General features: G+C 42.4%; 1 protein-coding gene across 3 annotated transcripts in view; it reads left to right on the top strand.

Moving 5' to 3' along the window:
• Positions 1–1,253: 1,253 nt before the first annotated feature.
• Positions 1,254–13,924, top strand: part of ERG (ETS transcription factor ERG) — a 204,515-nt gene continuing 191,844 nt past the window's right edge. For all 3 annotated transcript variants that reach the window (XM_082840105.1, XM_082840102.1, XM_082840104.1), the window contains exon 1: positions 1,254–1,310. The gene's annotated coding sequence lies outside the window, so the exon portion shown is untranslated. The remainder of the gene's footprint in view (positions 1,311–13,924) is intronic.

Here is a 13,924-nt window from a genome sequence, read left to right on the forward strand (position 1 = left end):
CCTTATTAGTTATCTATTTTATATATAGTAGTGTGTGTATGTCAACCTTAGTCTCCCAGTTTATCCCTCCCCTTATCCCCTGTAGAAAACAAACCGTAAGTTTGTTTTCTACATCTGTGACTCTACTTCTGTTTTGTAACTAAGTTCATTTGTACCCTTTTTCCTCTCTTGTTTTTTCATCCATCTGTTTTCTGTTTATGATATTGGAATCAGACTATATATATGGTTTGTATCCTAATTTTCCACCAAGAATTTGGATTTTCCATATCCTACCAAACCCTTTGCCCCACCAGTTGGGAAATTTGGTTTAAATATCTTGATGCCCAGGCCTGCAGCCTTCAGGTGGAGTTGGCTGGGGCCTCCTGGGTGGAGTGGGAGTCTCAGTTGGTCTGTGGAACCATTTATAAATAATATTGTCCATTGCAAATATTGATTTTGATGCAATACTTAAGGATTTTCTAACTTGAAAATATTTTTGACTGAAAAAGCTGCCGTTTGCAATTAGTCATGTTGTGAGGATTTTGTTAAATGTACTAAATATTTTGGGATTGGATATTTGATTTGGAGACTTGCATAAGCACAGAAATTCCTGTATCTCCAAAAAAAAAAAAAAAACCCAGAGAGATTGGATTTTAGAGCTGCCCCGACAGGCATATTCTGAGGAAGAATTTTTATTTTTATTTTTTTAATATGGTAGTTCTCTAATCTCTGAAAAAAAATAAGGATCCTTGTGGCATCTACAAATTAAAAAGACTGTTTGTTTCCTGGGACTAAAACAGTTGTTTAATTACAGTTCTCAGGATGTTGAATAAACCCCATTACTCTTTGTTTTGAGCAGACAAAAGTGCTAAAGTGATGATCTGGGGAAACCATTATTACTAAAGCTGTGGGCTGTGAGGAAAGGAAAACATTTTCAAAATATTTTCTTTGCAAAAGTATACGTGGTCTTCAGTATATCCATTCAGGCTTGGCCCTCATTTCATTCCTAATTTTTGCTTTGTAATGCTGAACTTCCCTGGGAGAAATGTTGCCCCATCTCCCTCCCTCCCTTTTTTTTTTTAAAAGTAAGAATTTTAAGTTCATTCCCCTTTTAGGATATTTTAAAGTAATGTTTCAGAAATAGGATTTGTCACTAAATGTATAGTCGATCCTTGGTTTTAATATTTGGGAAAAAACCAGGGCTTAATATATTGAAATTCTCTTTCAGGTTGTTCCACGATCTTTGAAGACCCAGGAAAAAGCCGTGTTGACCAAAAGGAAGACAAATGACTCACAGAGAGAAAAGATGGGGGAGCCAAGGGCAGTTAAAGGTAAAACCACAAGACCCAGAAAACCCTACCTTTCCTAGTCAAGACTTTTTAGAAAAATGTGAATGTAAATATTTTATATCTTCAATATTTGATATTTGGGGTCCCAGACCGCCAAAGACCTTTGCTTTGGTCCTTTGGTATACTTAGAGGACTTATATTGGTTCCATTGATTCTCCTGCACAAATAAGATGCCCCTCGCCCAGTACTACCTATTCCTGCCTTCAACACTGTAGAGTTTTTTTTTTTAGAGAAAAAACCCCCGTCAAAATCAGTGGGGGGAATCTTATTTCACAGGTGTCTTAAGACTCTCAACTATTTAAATAAACAAAAACTGGATATTACAGATCATGTATGATGTTTCATTTATGCAGCATAGAATAGCAATGACTTAGCGGAGCTACACTGAGGAAAGAAACCTTGGCTATACATCAATGGCTAAATGAATGTATAGTTAGCTATATTTAGAGTTTAGTAAGTTCTTCATGCATCATTTTATTGTATTTTATTTTTAGGTGGGAGAATTTTATTTTATTTAAAATTTTTTTTTATTTTTAAACATCTTTATTGGAGTATAATTGCTTTACAATGGTGTGTTAGTTTCTGCTTTATAACAAAGTGAATCAGCTATACATATACATACATCCCCATATCTCCTCCCTCTTGTGTTTCCCTCCCACCCTTCCTATCCCACCCCTCTAGGTGGTCAAAAAGCACCGAGCTGATCTCCCTGTGCTATGCGGCTGCTTCCCACTAGCCATCTATTTTACATTTGGTAGTGTATATATGTCCATGCCACTCTCTCACTTCATCGCAGCTTCCCCTTACCCATCCCCGTGTCCTCAAGGCCATTCTCTATGCCTGCGTCTTTATTCCTGTCCTGCCCCTAGGTTCTTCATAACCACTTTTTTTTTTTAGATTCCATATATTTGTGTTAGCATTCAGTATTTGCTTTTCTCTTTCTGACTTACTTCACTCTGTATGACAGACTCTAGGTCCATCCACCTCACTACAAATAACTCAATTTCGTTTCTTTTTATGGCTGAGTAATATTCCATTGTATATATGTGCCACATCTTCTTTATCTATTCATCTGTCACTGGACACTTAGGTTGCTTCCATGTCCTGGCTATTGTAAATAGAGGTGCAAAGAACATTGTGGTGCATGACTCTTTTTGAATTATGGTTTTCTCAGGGTATATGCCCAGTAGTGAGATTGCTGGGTTGTATAGTAGTTCTATTTTTAGTTTTTAAAGGAAGCTCCATACTGTTCTCCATAGTGGCTGTACCAATTTACATTCCACCAACAGTGCAAGAGGGTTCCCTTTTCTTCACACCCTCTCCAACATTTATTGTTTGTAGATTTTTTGATGATGGCCATTCTAACTAGTATCAATGAGGTGATACCTCATTGTACTTTTGATTTTCATTTCTCTACTGATTAGTGATGTTGACCATCCTTTCATGTGTTTGTTGGCAGTCTGTATATCTTCTTTGGAGAAATGTCTCTTTAGGTCTTCTGCCGATTTTTGGTTTGGGTTGTTTGTTTTTTTGATTTTGAGCTGCATGAGCTACTTGTATATTTTTGAGATTTATCCTTTGTCAGTTGCTTCCTTTGCAAATATTTTCTCCCATTCTGAGGGTTGTCTTTTCATCTTCCTTATAGTTTCCTTTGCTGTGCAAAAACATTTAAGTTTCATTAGGTCCCATTTGTTAATTTTTGTTTCTATTTCCATTTCTCTAGGAGGTGGATCAAAAAGGATGTTGCTGTGATTTATGTCATAGAGTGTTCTGCCTATGTTTTCCTATAAGAGTTTTATAGTGTCTGGCCTTACATTTAGGCCTTTAATCCATTTGGAGTTTATTTTTGTGTACAGTGTTAGGGAGTATTCTAATTTCATTCTTTTACATATAGCTGTCCAGTTTTCCCAGCACCAATTATAGAAGAGGCTGTCTTTTCTCCATTGTATATTCTTGTCTCTTTTATCAGAGGTAAGGTGACCATATGTGCGTGGGTTTATCTCTGGGCTTTCTATCCTGTTCCATTGATCTATAGTTCTGTTTTTGTGCCAGTACCATACTGTCTTGATTACAGTAGCTTTATAGTATAGTCTGAAGTCAGGGAGTGTGATTCCTCCAGCTCCGCTTTTCTTTCTCAAGGTTGCTTTTGCTTTTTGGGTTCTTTTGTGTTTCCATACAAATTGAGAAATTTTTTGTTCTAGATCTGTGAAAAAAGCCATTGGTAGTTTGATAGGGATTACATTGAATCTGTAGATTGCTATGGGTAGTATAGTCATTTTCACAATGTTGATTCTTCCAATCCAAGAACATGGTATATCTCTCCATCTGTTTGTATCATCTTTAATTTTTTTCATCAGCATCTTATAGTTTTCTGCATACAGGTCCTTTGTCTCCTTAGGTAGGTTTATTCATAGTTATTTTGTTCTTTTTGTTGCAATGGTAAATGGGAGTGTTTCCTTAACTTCTCTTTCAGATTTTTCATCATTAGTGTATAGGAATGCAAGAGATTTCTGTGCCCTAATTTTGTATCCTGCTACTCTACCAAATTCATTGATTAGCTCTAGTAGTTTCCTGGTAGCTTCTTTAGGATTCTCTATGTATAATATCATGTCACCTGCAAACAGTGACATTTTTACATCTTCTTTTCTGATTTGGATTCCTTTTATTTCTTTTTCTTCTATGATTGCCATGGCTAAAACTTCCAAAACTATGTTGAATAATAGTGGTGAGAGTGGGCAACCTTGTCTTGTTCCTGATCTTAGTGGAAATGGTTTCAGTTTTTCACCATTGAAAATGATGTTGGCTCTGGGTTTGTCATATATGCTCTTTATTATGTTGAAGAAAGTTCCCTCAATGCCTACTTTCTGCAGGGTTTTTATCATAAATGGGTGTTGAATTTTGTCGAAAGCTTTCTCTGCATCTATTGAGATGATCATATGGTTTTTATCCTTCAATTTGTTAATATGGTGTATCACATTGCTTGGTTTGCGTATATTGAAGAATCCTTGCATTCCTGGGATAAACCCCACTTGATCATGGTGTATGATCCTTTTAATGTGCTGTTGGATTCTTTTTGCTAGTTTTTTGTTGAGGATTTTTGCATCTATGTTCAGCAGTGATACTGGCCTGTAGTTTTCTTTCTTTGTGACATCTTTGTCTGGTTTTGGTGTCAGGGTGATGGTGGCCTTGTAGAATGAGTTTGGGAGTGTTCCTCCCTCTGCTTTATTTTGGAAGAGTTTGAAAAGGATAGGTGTTAGCTCTTCTCTAAATGTTTGATAGAATTCACCTGTGAAACCATCTGGTCCTGGGCTTTTGTTTGTTGGAAGATTTTTAATCACAGTCTCAATTTCAGTGCTTGTGATTGGTCTGTTTATATTTTCTATTTCTTCCTGGTTCAGTCTCGGAAGGTTGTGCTTTTCTAAGAATTTGTCCATTTCTTCTAGGTTGTCCATTTTATTGTCATAGAGTTGCTTGTAGTAATCTCTCATCATCCCTTGTATTTCTGCAGTGTCAATTGTTACTCCTCCTTTTTCATTTCTAATTCTATGGATTTGACACTTCTCCCTTTTTTCCGTGATGATTCTCGCTAATGGTTTATCAATTTTGTTTATCTTTTAGTTTTATTGATCTTTGCTATCGTTTCCTTCATTTCTTTTTCATTTATTTCTGATCTGATCTTTATGATTTCTTTCCTTCTGCTAACTTTGGTGTTTTTTTGTTCTTCTCTCTATAATTGCTTTAGGTGTAAGGTGAGGTTGTTTATTTGAGATGTTTCTTGTTCCTTGAGGTTGGATTGTATTGCTATAAACTTCCCTATTAGAACTGTTTTGGGTTGTCGTGTTTTCATTGTCATTTGTTTCTAGGTATTTTTTGATTTCCTCTTTGATTTCTTCAGTGATCTCTTGGTTATTAAGTAGTATATTGTTTAGCCTCCCTGTGTTTGTATTTTTTACAGATTTTTTCCTGTAATTGATATCTAGTCTGATAACATTGTGTTCAGAAAAGATACTTGATATGATTTCAGTTTTCTTAAATTTACCAAGGCTTGATTTGTGACCCAAGATATGATCTATCCTGTAGAATGTTCCATGAGCACTTGAGAAGAAAGTGTATTCTGTTGTTTTTGGATGGAATGTCCTATAAATATCCATTAAGTTCATCTTGTTTAATGTATCATTTAAAGCTTGTGTTTCCTTATTTATTTTCATTTTGGATGATCTGTCCATGGGTGATAGTGGGGTGTTAAAGTCCCCTACTATGATTGTGTTACTGTTGATTTTCCCTTTTATGGCTGTTAGCATTTGCCTTATGTATTGAGGTGCTCCTATGTTCAGTGTATAAATATTTACAATTGTTATATCTTCTTCTTGGATTGATCCCTTGATTATTATGTAGTGTCCTTCTTTGTCTCTTGTAATAGTCTTTATTTTAAAGTCCCTTTTTTCTGATATGAGAATTGCTACACCAGCTTTCTTTTGATTTCCATTTGCATGGAGTATCTTTTTCCATCCCCTTATTTTCAGTCTGTATGTGTCCCCAGGTCTGAAGTGGGTCTCTTATAGACAGCATATATACGGGTCTTGTTTCTGTATCCATTCACCCAGTCTATGTCTTTTGGTTGGAGCATTTAATCCATTTACATTTAAGGTAATTATCGATATGTATGTTCCTATTCCCATTTTCTAAATTGTTTTGGATTTGTTTTTGTAGGTCCTTTTCTTCTCTTGTGTTTCCCACTTAGAGAAGTTCCTTTAGCATTTGTTGTAGAGCTGGTTTGGTGGTGCTGAATTCTCTTAGCTTTTGCTTGTCTGTAAAGGTTTTAATTTCTCCAACGAATCTGAATGAGATCCTTGCTGGGTAGAGTAATCTTGGTTGTAGTTTCTTCCCTTTAATCATGTTAAATATGTCCTGCCACTCCCTTCTGGCTTGCAGAGTTTCTGCTGAGAGATCAGCTGTTAACCTTATGGGGATTCCCTTGTGTGTTATTTGTTGTTTTTCCCTTGCTGCTTTTAATATTTGTTCTTTGTATTTAATTTTTGATAGTTTGATTAATATGTGTCTTGGCGCATTTCTCCTTGGATTTATCCTATATGAGACTCTCTGTGCTTCGTGGACTTGATTAAATATTTCCTTTCCCATATTAGGGAAGTTTTCAACTATAATCTCTTCAAATATTTTTTCAGTCCCTTTCTTTTTCTCTTCTTCTTCTGGGACCCCTATAATTCGAATGTTGGTGCGTTTAATGTTGTCCCAGAGGTCTCTGAGACTGTCGTCAATTCTTTTCATTCTTTTTTCTTTATTCTGCTCTGCAACAGTTATTTCCACTATTTTATCTTCCAGGTCACTTATCTGTTCTTCTGCCTAAGTTGTTCTGCTATTGATCCCTTCTAGAGAATTTTTAGTTTCATTTATTGTGTTTTTCATCATTGTTTGGTTGCTCTTTAGTTCTTCTAGGTCCTTGTTAAGCGTTTCTTGTATTTTCTCCATTTTATTTCCAGGATTTTGGATCATCTTCGCTATCATTACTCTGAATTCTTTTTCAGGTAGACTGCCTATTTCCTCTTCATTTGTTTGGCCTGGTGGGTTTTTACCTTGCTCCTTCGTCTGCTGCGTATTTCTCCATCTTCTCATTTTGCTTATCTTACTGTGTTTGGGGTCTCCTTTTCACAGGCTGCAGGTTCGTAGTTCCCATTGTTTTCGGTGTCTGCCCCAGTGGCTAAGGTTGGTTCAGTGGGTTGTGTAGGCTTCCTGGTGGAGGGGACTGGTGCCTGTGTTCTGGTGGATGAGGTTGGATCTTGTCTTTCTGGTGGGCAGGACCACGTCCGGTGGTGTGTTTTGGGGGTGTCTGTGACCTTATTATGATTTTAGGCAGCCCCTCTGCAATTGGGTGGGGTTGTGTTCCTGTCTTGCTAGTTGTTTGGCACAGGGTGTCCAGCACTGTAGCTTGCTGGTCGTTGAGTGGATCTGGGTCTTAGTGTTGAGATGGAGATCTCTGGGAGAGCTTTTGCCATTTGCTATTACGCGGAGCCGGGAGGTCTCAGGTGGACCAATGTCCTGAACTTGGCTCTCCCAGCTCAGAGGCTCAGGCCTGACACTAAGCCACAACCCCAAGACCCCGTCAGCTACACGGGCCAGAAGAAAAAGGAGAAAGAAAGAAAGAGAGAAGGAGAGAGAGAGAGAGAGAGAGAGAAGAAAAAAGTTATTAAAATAAAAATTTATTAAAAATAAAAAAATTAAAAAGCAATAAACAAAAAGGAAAGAAGAGAGCAACCAAACCAAAAAACAAATCCACGAATGATAACAAGCGCTAAAAACTATACTAAAAAAAAAAAAAACAGAAAAGGGAAAGACAGAACCTTAGGACAAATGGTAAAAGCAAAGCTATACAGACAAAATCACACAAAGAAGCATACACATACACACTCACAAAAAGAGATAAAGGAAAAAAATCTACATATATTGTTGCTCCCAAAGTCCACCTCCTCAATTTGGGATGATTCGTTGTCTATTCAGGTATTCCGCAGATGCAGGTACATCAAGTTGATTGTGGAGCTTTAATCTGCTGCTTCTGAGGCTGTGGGGAGAGATTTCCCTTTCTCTTCTTTGTTCGCACAGCTCCCGGGGCTCAGCTTTGGATGTGGCCCGGCCTCTGCGTGTAGGTCGCTGGAGGGCGTCTGTTCTTCGCTCAGACAGGACGGGGTTAAAGGAGCCGCTGCTTCGGGGGCTCTGGCTCACTCATGCCGGGGGGGAGGGAGGGGCACGGAGTGCGGGGCGGGCCTGCGGCGGCAGAGGCCGGCGTGACGTTGCACCAGCCTGAGGCGCGCCGTGCGTTCTCCGTTCTCCCAGGGAAGTTGTCCCTGGATCCCGGGACCCTGGCAGTGGCGGGCTGCACAGGCTCCCCGGAAGGGAGGTGTGGAGAGTGACCTGTGCTCGCACACAGGCTTCTTGGTGGTGGCAGCAGCCTTAGCGTCCCATACCCGTCTCTGGGGTCCGCGCTGTTAGCCGCGGCTCGTGCCCGGCTCTGCAACTCCTTTAAGCGGTGCTCTTAATCCCCTCTCCTCGTGCACCAGGAAACCAAGAGGTAAGAAAAAGTCTCTTGCCTCTTCGGCAGCTCCAGACTTTTTCCTGGACTCCCTCCCGGCTAGCCGTGGCGCACTGGCCCCCTTCAGGCTGTGTTCACGCCGCCAACCCCAGTCCTCTCCCTGCGCTCCGACCGAAGCCCGAGCCTCAGCTCCCAGCCCCGCCCGTCCCGGCGGGGGAGCAGACAAGCCTCTCGGGCTGCTGAATGCCGGTCGGCACCGATCCTCTGTGCGGGAATCTCCCCGCTTTGCCCTCTGCACCCCTGTGGCTGTGCTCTCCTCCATGGCTCCGAAGCTCCCTCGCTCCACCACCCACAGTCTCCACCCGCGAAGGGGCTTCTAGTGTGTGGAAACCTTTCCTCCTTCACGGCTCCCTCCCACTGGTGCAGGTCCCATCCCTATTCTTCTGTTTCTGTTTTTTCTTTTGCCCTACCCAGGTACATGGGGAGTTTCTTGCCTTTTGAGAGGTCTGAGGTCTTCTGCCAGCGTTCAGTAGGTGTTCTGTAGGAGTTGTTCCACCTGTAGATGTATTTGTGATGTATTTGTGGGGAGGAAGGTGATTTCCACGTCTCACTCCTCTGCCATCTTGAAGGTCTCTCCTGTAGAGTTTTTAAAATCACTGCTTTCTAAGTACTGCAGTCATCACAACTCTTCCCTTCTACACTGCCTTCCACTTTCTTCTGCGCCTTCCAGAAGAGCCAAAGGGCCAAGAACAGTGTCCACAGGCCTGTGCTTTTATGATAACTATATTTTTTCTGTCCTGTTACTAGGTTTGGTTCATGGTTATTTTAGAGTTATTTTGCCTGAATTCAATTGAAACCTCATTTCGAGAGGCACACACAGGGATTGAGTCTACACGTTCATTAGCTATGCAAAAAACTAAATAAATAAAGGTGGAGGATTTCAGCACTTTATCTACAAATCATGCCCCTTAGCTCTTCAGGACTGTCAGGCTTCCCCCCGAAAAGCATTCCAGGGGTTGGAAGAGATTATGGTGGGCCCCGTATAACACTCACTCAAGCCTTAGAACTTAAAAGAGTCTCTTCTCTGCTGACATGAAGCCAGGAGTGATGAGTAGATGGCACAACAGTCCATGGTGCCTGGGATGGTCCTTGAGCAGAGTTTGTGTCCCGTAAGAAATAGTGCAATTAAATTGGATGTGGTTCTTGAGGCCATGCCCCCATCAGGGCCTGTATTCTTCATCAGTTAAAATATTGAAAATAAAGGTATGTTAGTTTGCAGGGCTGTTGTAACAAAGTACCACAGACTGGGGGAGCTTAGACAACAGAAATTTCTTCTCTCCCAGCTCTGGAGGCTGCAAGTCTGAGATCAAGGTGAGGGCAGAATTGGTTCCTTCCGAGGGCTGTGAGGGACAGTCTTCCCAGGCCCCTCTCCTTGGATTGTAGACGGTTGTATTCTCCCTGTGTTTTCACATTGTCTTCCCTTTACACAGGTCTCTGTTTCAAAATTCCCTTTTTTTAAAAAAAATAAGGACACCAGTCATATTGGGTTAGGGCCCGCCCTAATAACCCCATTTTAAACTTCATTACTTCTAGAAAGACCCTGTCTCCTCATAAGGTCATGTTCTGAGCTACTGGGCGTTTGGGCTCCAACAAATGAAGGGTTGCATGATGGAAACAGTTCAACCCACTGAAGTAGTTATTTGTATTCATTTGGAAAAATAAGCCATATCCTACTGAAGGAGTACAGTTTCTTATTTTTAGACAAATATAGAGGTACAGTTGGTTTCTCATTCTTCCACCTTCCACTGGTCTCTCTTTTTTTTTTTTCCGTTATTTTTTTTTGGTACATGGGCCTTTCACTGTTGTGGCCTCTCCCGTTGCGGAGCACAGGCTCCAGACACGCAGGCCCAGTGGCCATGGCTCATGGGCCCAGCCGCTCTGCGGCACGTGGGATCTTCCCGAACCAGGGCACGAACCCACGTCCCCTGCATTGGCAGGCGGACTCTGAACCACTGGGCCACCAGGGAAGCCCCCACTGGTCTCTCTTGCTTACCTCGGGGAGTGCAGGCACCAGGGCTGGGGCCAGGGTCAGCCGCGTGAGGCGCAAAGTTGAAGGAGATGCCCCCTCTCAGGTGCCGGCTGAGCACCTGCAGGAGCCTGAGGGCGGGGGTGGGGCACCTCCTTAAATCGTGGGCCCCAGGTGGGCGTCTCATTGGCCTCACACTCCATTTAGGAGACCACTGCCCAGAGCAGGGTCAGCCCTGTGCAGTACTTAGGGTAGGTTTTGCTGGTAAGGGACTGACATGCCTAATACCCGCTCATCTAGAACGAGTGTGTCTCGTGATCAGCTCATTCAGTGAATGGATCCATTATGATGAGTTTGCTCAGAGCCATTTTGTCTAAAATGTCTTCACTTAATGACTAGTTAGCTTGAAATTAAAAATTCGGTTTTAACATTAAGGACAAAGGGCCCTTATGAAAAACTGGCAATTTCTTTCTTGAGAATTGTTTTCCTCAAAGGTGCAAGATTTTATACAATATCAGAATGTGTGCTTTCTTCCCCAAAATGATTATCACTGATTAAGTGCTTACTCTGCACACAGCACTGTGAGAGGTTTTGGAGGCATGGTTCAGTCTGATCCTCACAAAGGCCTTATGGAGTAGGCAGGGAAGATGAGCTACACAGTGGCTCTACTCAGGGACTAGCCAGTTGCAATAGAGGCTGGCCAAATCTTGCGTCACACCTGTGTGAACGGCTGAACATCAATTTGGAGGTGGTAATTGAGGGGATTTTCCCTCCTGACATCAAATAGGTGGTGTATTTTCCAGTACCATCAACCCGTCTTCCAACTCTCCAATACCAACTGAGTATCCTACAATTTAATTCAATTCTGAGAGTACCTGGAGTTAGCACCAGACACCACAGGCTAAAGGCTCAGTGCCACAAGACTGCCGCCCACTTCAGAGGCCAGCAGAAAGTGTCAGGTCCTCAGGTTACCCACCCTTCTGCCCACCTTGGCTTCAGAGTTGGGGGTTCCCACAATCCCCCCCTCCAGGATTCAGTAATTTGCTAGAAGGAGTCACACAACTCAGGACACTGCTGTACTTACTGTTACAGGTTCTTATAAAGGATACAAATGAACAGACGGATGGAGGTTTGTAGGTCGAGGTCCAGAAGGGTCCCGAGCACAGGAGCGTCTGTCTCCGAGGAGTCGGGGGCGGGGGGGCCACCCTCTTAGCACATGGATGTGCTCACCAACTTGGAAACTCTCCGAATCCTGTCGTTTAGGGGTTTTTATGAACATTTCATCACATAGGCAAGATCAATTATGAATTCAATCTCCAGCTCTTCCTCTCCCTCCAAAGGAAGGGGGTGGGGCTGAAAGTGCCAGGACTCTCACCCAGGCTTGGTGGTTCTGAGACCATCCTGAAGCTTTCTAGGGGTTTGCGGAGAGTCACTTCATTGGAGCAAGACATGGTCCTGTCACACTTAGCACTCAGGAAATTTAAGAGCTCTGTGCCAGGAACTGCCAACAAAGGCCGAGTGTGTTTTTTATTCTACCACGGTAATATCCCCATTCTACAGATGTGTAACCAAAGACCATAGAGAATAGAGTGACCTTTTCTAGGTTTCTGAGGAGGGAAACCAAATCTGGCTTCCATCTTCCATCTGCACCTCTGCTTGGATGCACTACCCTCCATGAGAGCCCTGCCCCCATGCCTTCGAGGGCCTTCTCTTGCCCATCTCCCACTCCACACTGCCCTTGAGGGGCCTGGGAACCCAGAGCTCCTGCCCAAACTGGCCTGAGCGTCTTTCGGGCCTACACAGGCCTCTTTCCTTCAGTCCATCTCCTTGGGCCGGTCCTGTGTGTGCTTCTCTAGGCCTGAAGGATGGCCAGCATGGCCGTGTGGACTGGAGTGTCCCAATGACTGTGTGGGGACCTTGCAAACAGGCCAGAACTGGCTTGGGAAGAGAAGAGGGTTAGGGAGCGCCCATTTCTATTCTTGCCCCAGCCATGCAGATATGCAGGTCTTCTCTTAACCATTTTTACAGTATTGCCTCCCCAATTACAAAATGCTTATTTTCCCTTTGGCCCTGTGCACCAGTCCACACTTGATGCGGTTATAGCTAAAGCAACCCAAATCAAATATGTGTTTCTGTGTAGTAAGCCATTGGCATTTGCAAAACAAGAACGAAGAAGGGAGCGTTTCATTTTTCAAGATACCCAGTAATAAAATAATACTGGGTTGTGAAATCCAAAGTCATAAACATATACATTACCAAAGGAATTTATTGCAAGAAATAGGTAGTAAAAGGGTTTTTAGATAACATGGATTCAGGTTTTGCAAGGCTTCAAGGGCAAGTAAAATAGAAAATAGAAGAGGCTCCCACAGCGATAGAAAAGCATCACGTCATTCATCAATGACTAAATTTTTGAGAAATGCTCATTAGAAACACAAAAGTAAATGGGAAGTGCTCTTAAAAAAATCCATAAAAACCCCTCAAATGGCAAAAAGAACAGACACCAAATGACTGCAGAAACAGTCAGGGGTATTTGTGGAGGGAAGAGGCATGGGAAAGGAGGTAGAACATTCATCCTTCTGGGCTTTAGGGACTTTGCTTCTTGGCTGGTCTGTTTGGAGGACGGCAGCAGCATTCACACGCTCTGGTTAGTAAATCCCTTGAGTGGATGATGACCTGATGGTGGTGGTGGGTTAGGGTCATAGACTCTGGCTCCCTAAGGTAGAGGAGCTGGGAGGAATTTTTGTTCCCTGCTTCCCTGCCTTTCTGCCAGTGTTCATGCCTCTTGTTCTTCAAGGCTTCTTGGTGGCACCGCCTTGATTCTCTGTATCACTCAGCTCTTTCCCTCCCCTAGGTATTATCCACGTCCCTCATCTGGCATTGCCACTGGCTGTCTGCTCTCAGGACTGACCTCTGGGTATCTGTGTGAATTGTTTCCCCATCTCTAACCCTGGAGGGGTAGACAAGCGACAGTGCTGCATCTGGAATCTATTTATCCCCTTCCCCACAGTTTCATCTTTATGCGTTGAAAGTGCCCCAAACTTCCCCATACAAGACATGAGACATAAACAGTTGTTATTAGGTTTATGTCTTGCTTGGTTACAGATTGAATGGCCTTTGTAACTTCTGAGATGTTTCTATGGTCTTGGATATCCAGAATGTTGATTCCGTTTCATTATATTTGGAATCTCCAGCAGGCTGACAGAGTCCCACGATGTTAAGTGAGAACTCGGCTGTTCCTGAGAAGGGCTCTGAGAATCCCAGAGTCTTATGGTTGGAGTTTCTCGGTTACTCTTCAGTTTCCAAACTCATTTTGAGGGTGGGATAAGGGTTTGAGAACATGTCTCTTAGATGGATGGAAATGGTTTGTTTGTGGGTTGGGATGAATTTCCTTTGAAATTTCTGTTGGAGTCTCCTTTTATCTCTCTAGCTAGGAAAGTTTTAAGGGGCATCTTGGTAACCCGGTTATTAAGAACGTATCGTGTATATTAGTAATTGACTGTCACAAAAATGCTGTGTAACAATATACCT

This window comes from Leucopleurus acutus (genome assembly GCF_964270905.1).
Source record: "Leucopleurus acutus genome assembly, chromosome: 5".
NCBI classification, from domain to species: domain Eukaryota; kingdom Metazoa; phylum Chordata; class Mammalia; order Artiodactyla; family Delphinidae; genus Leucopleurus; species Leucopleurus acutus.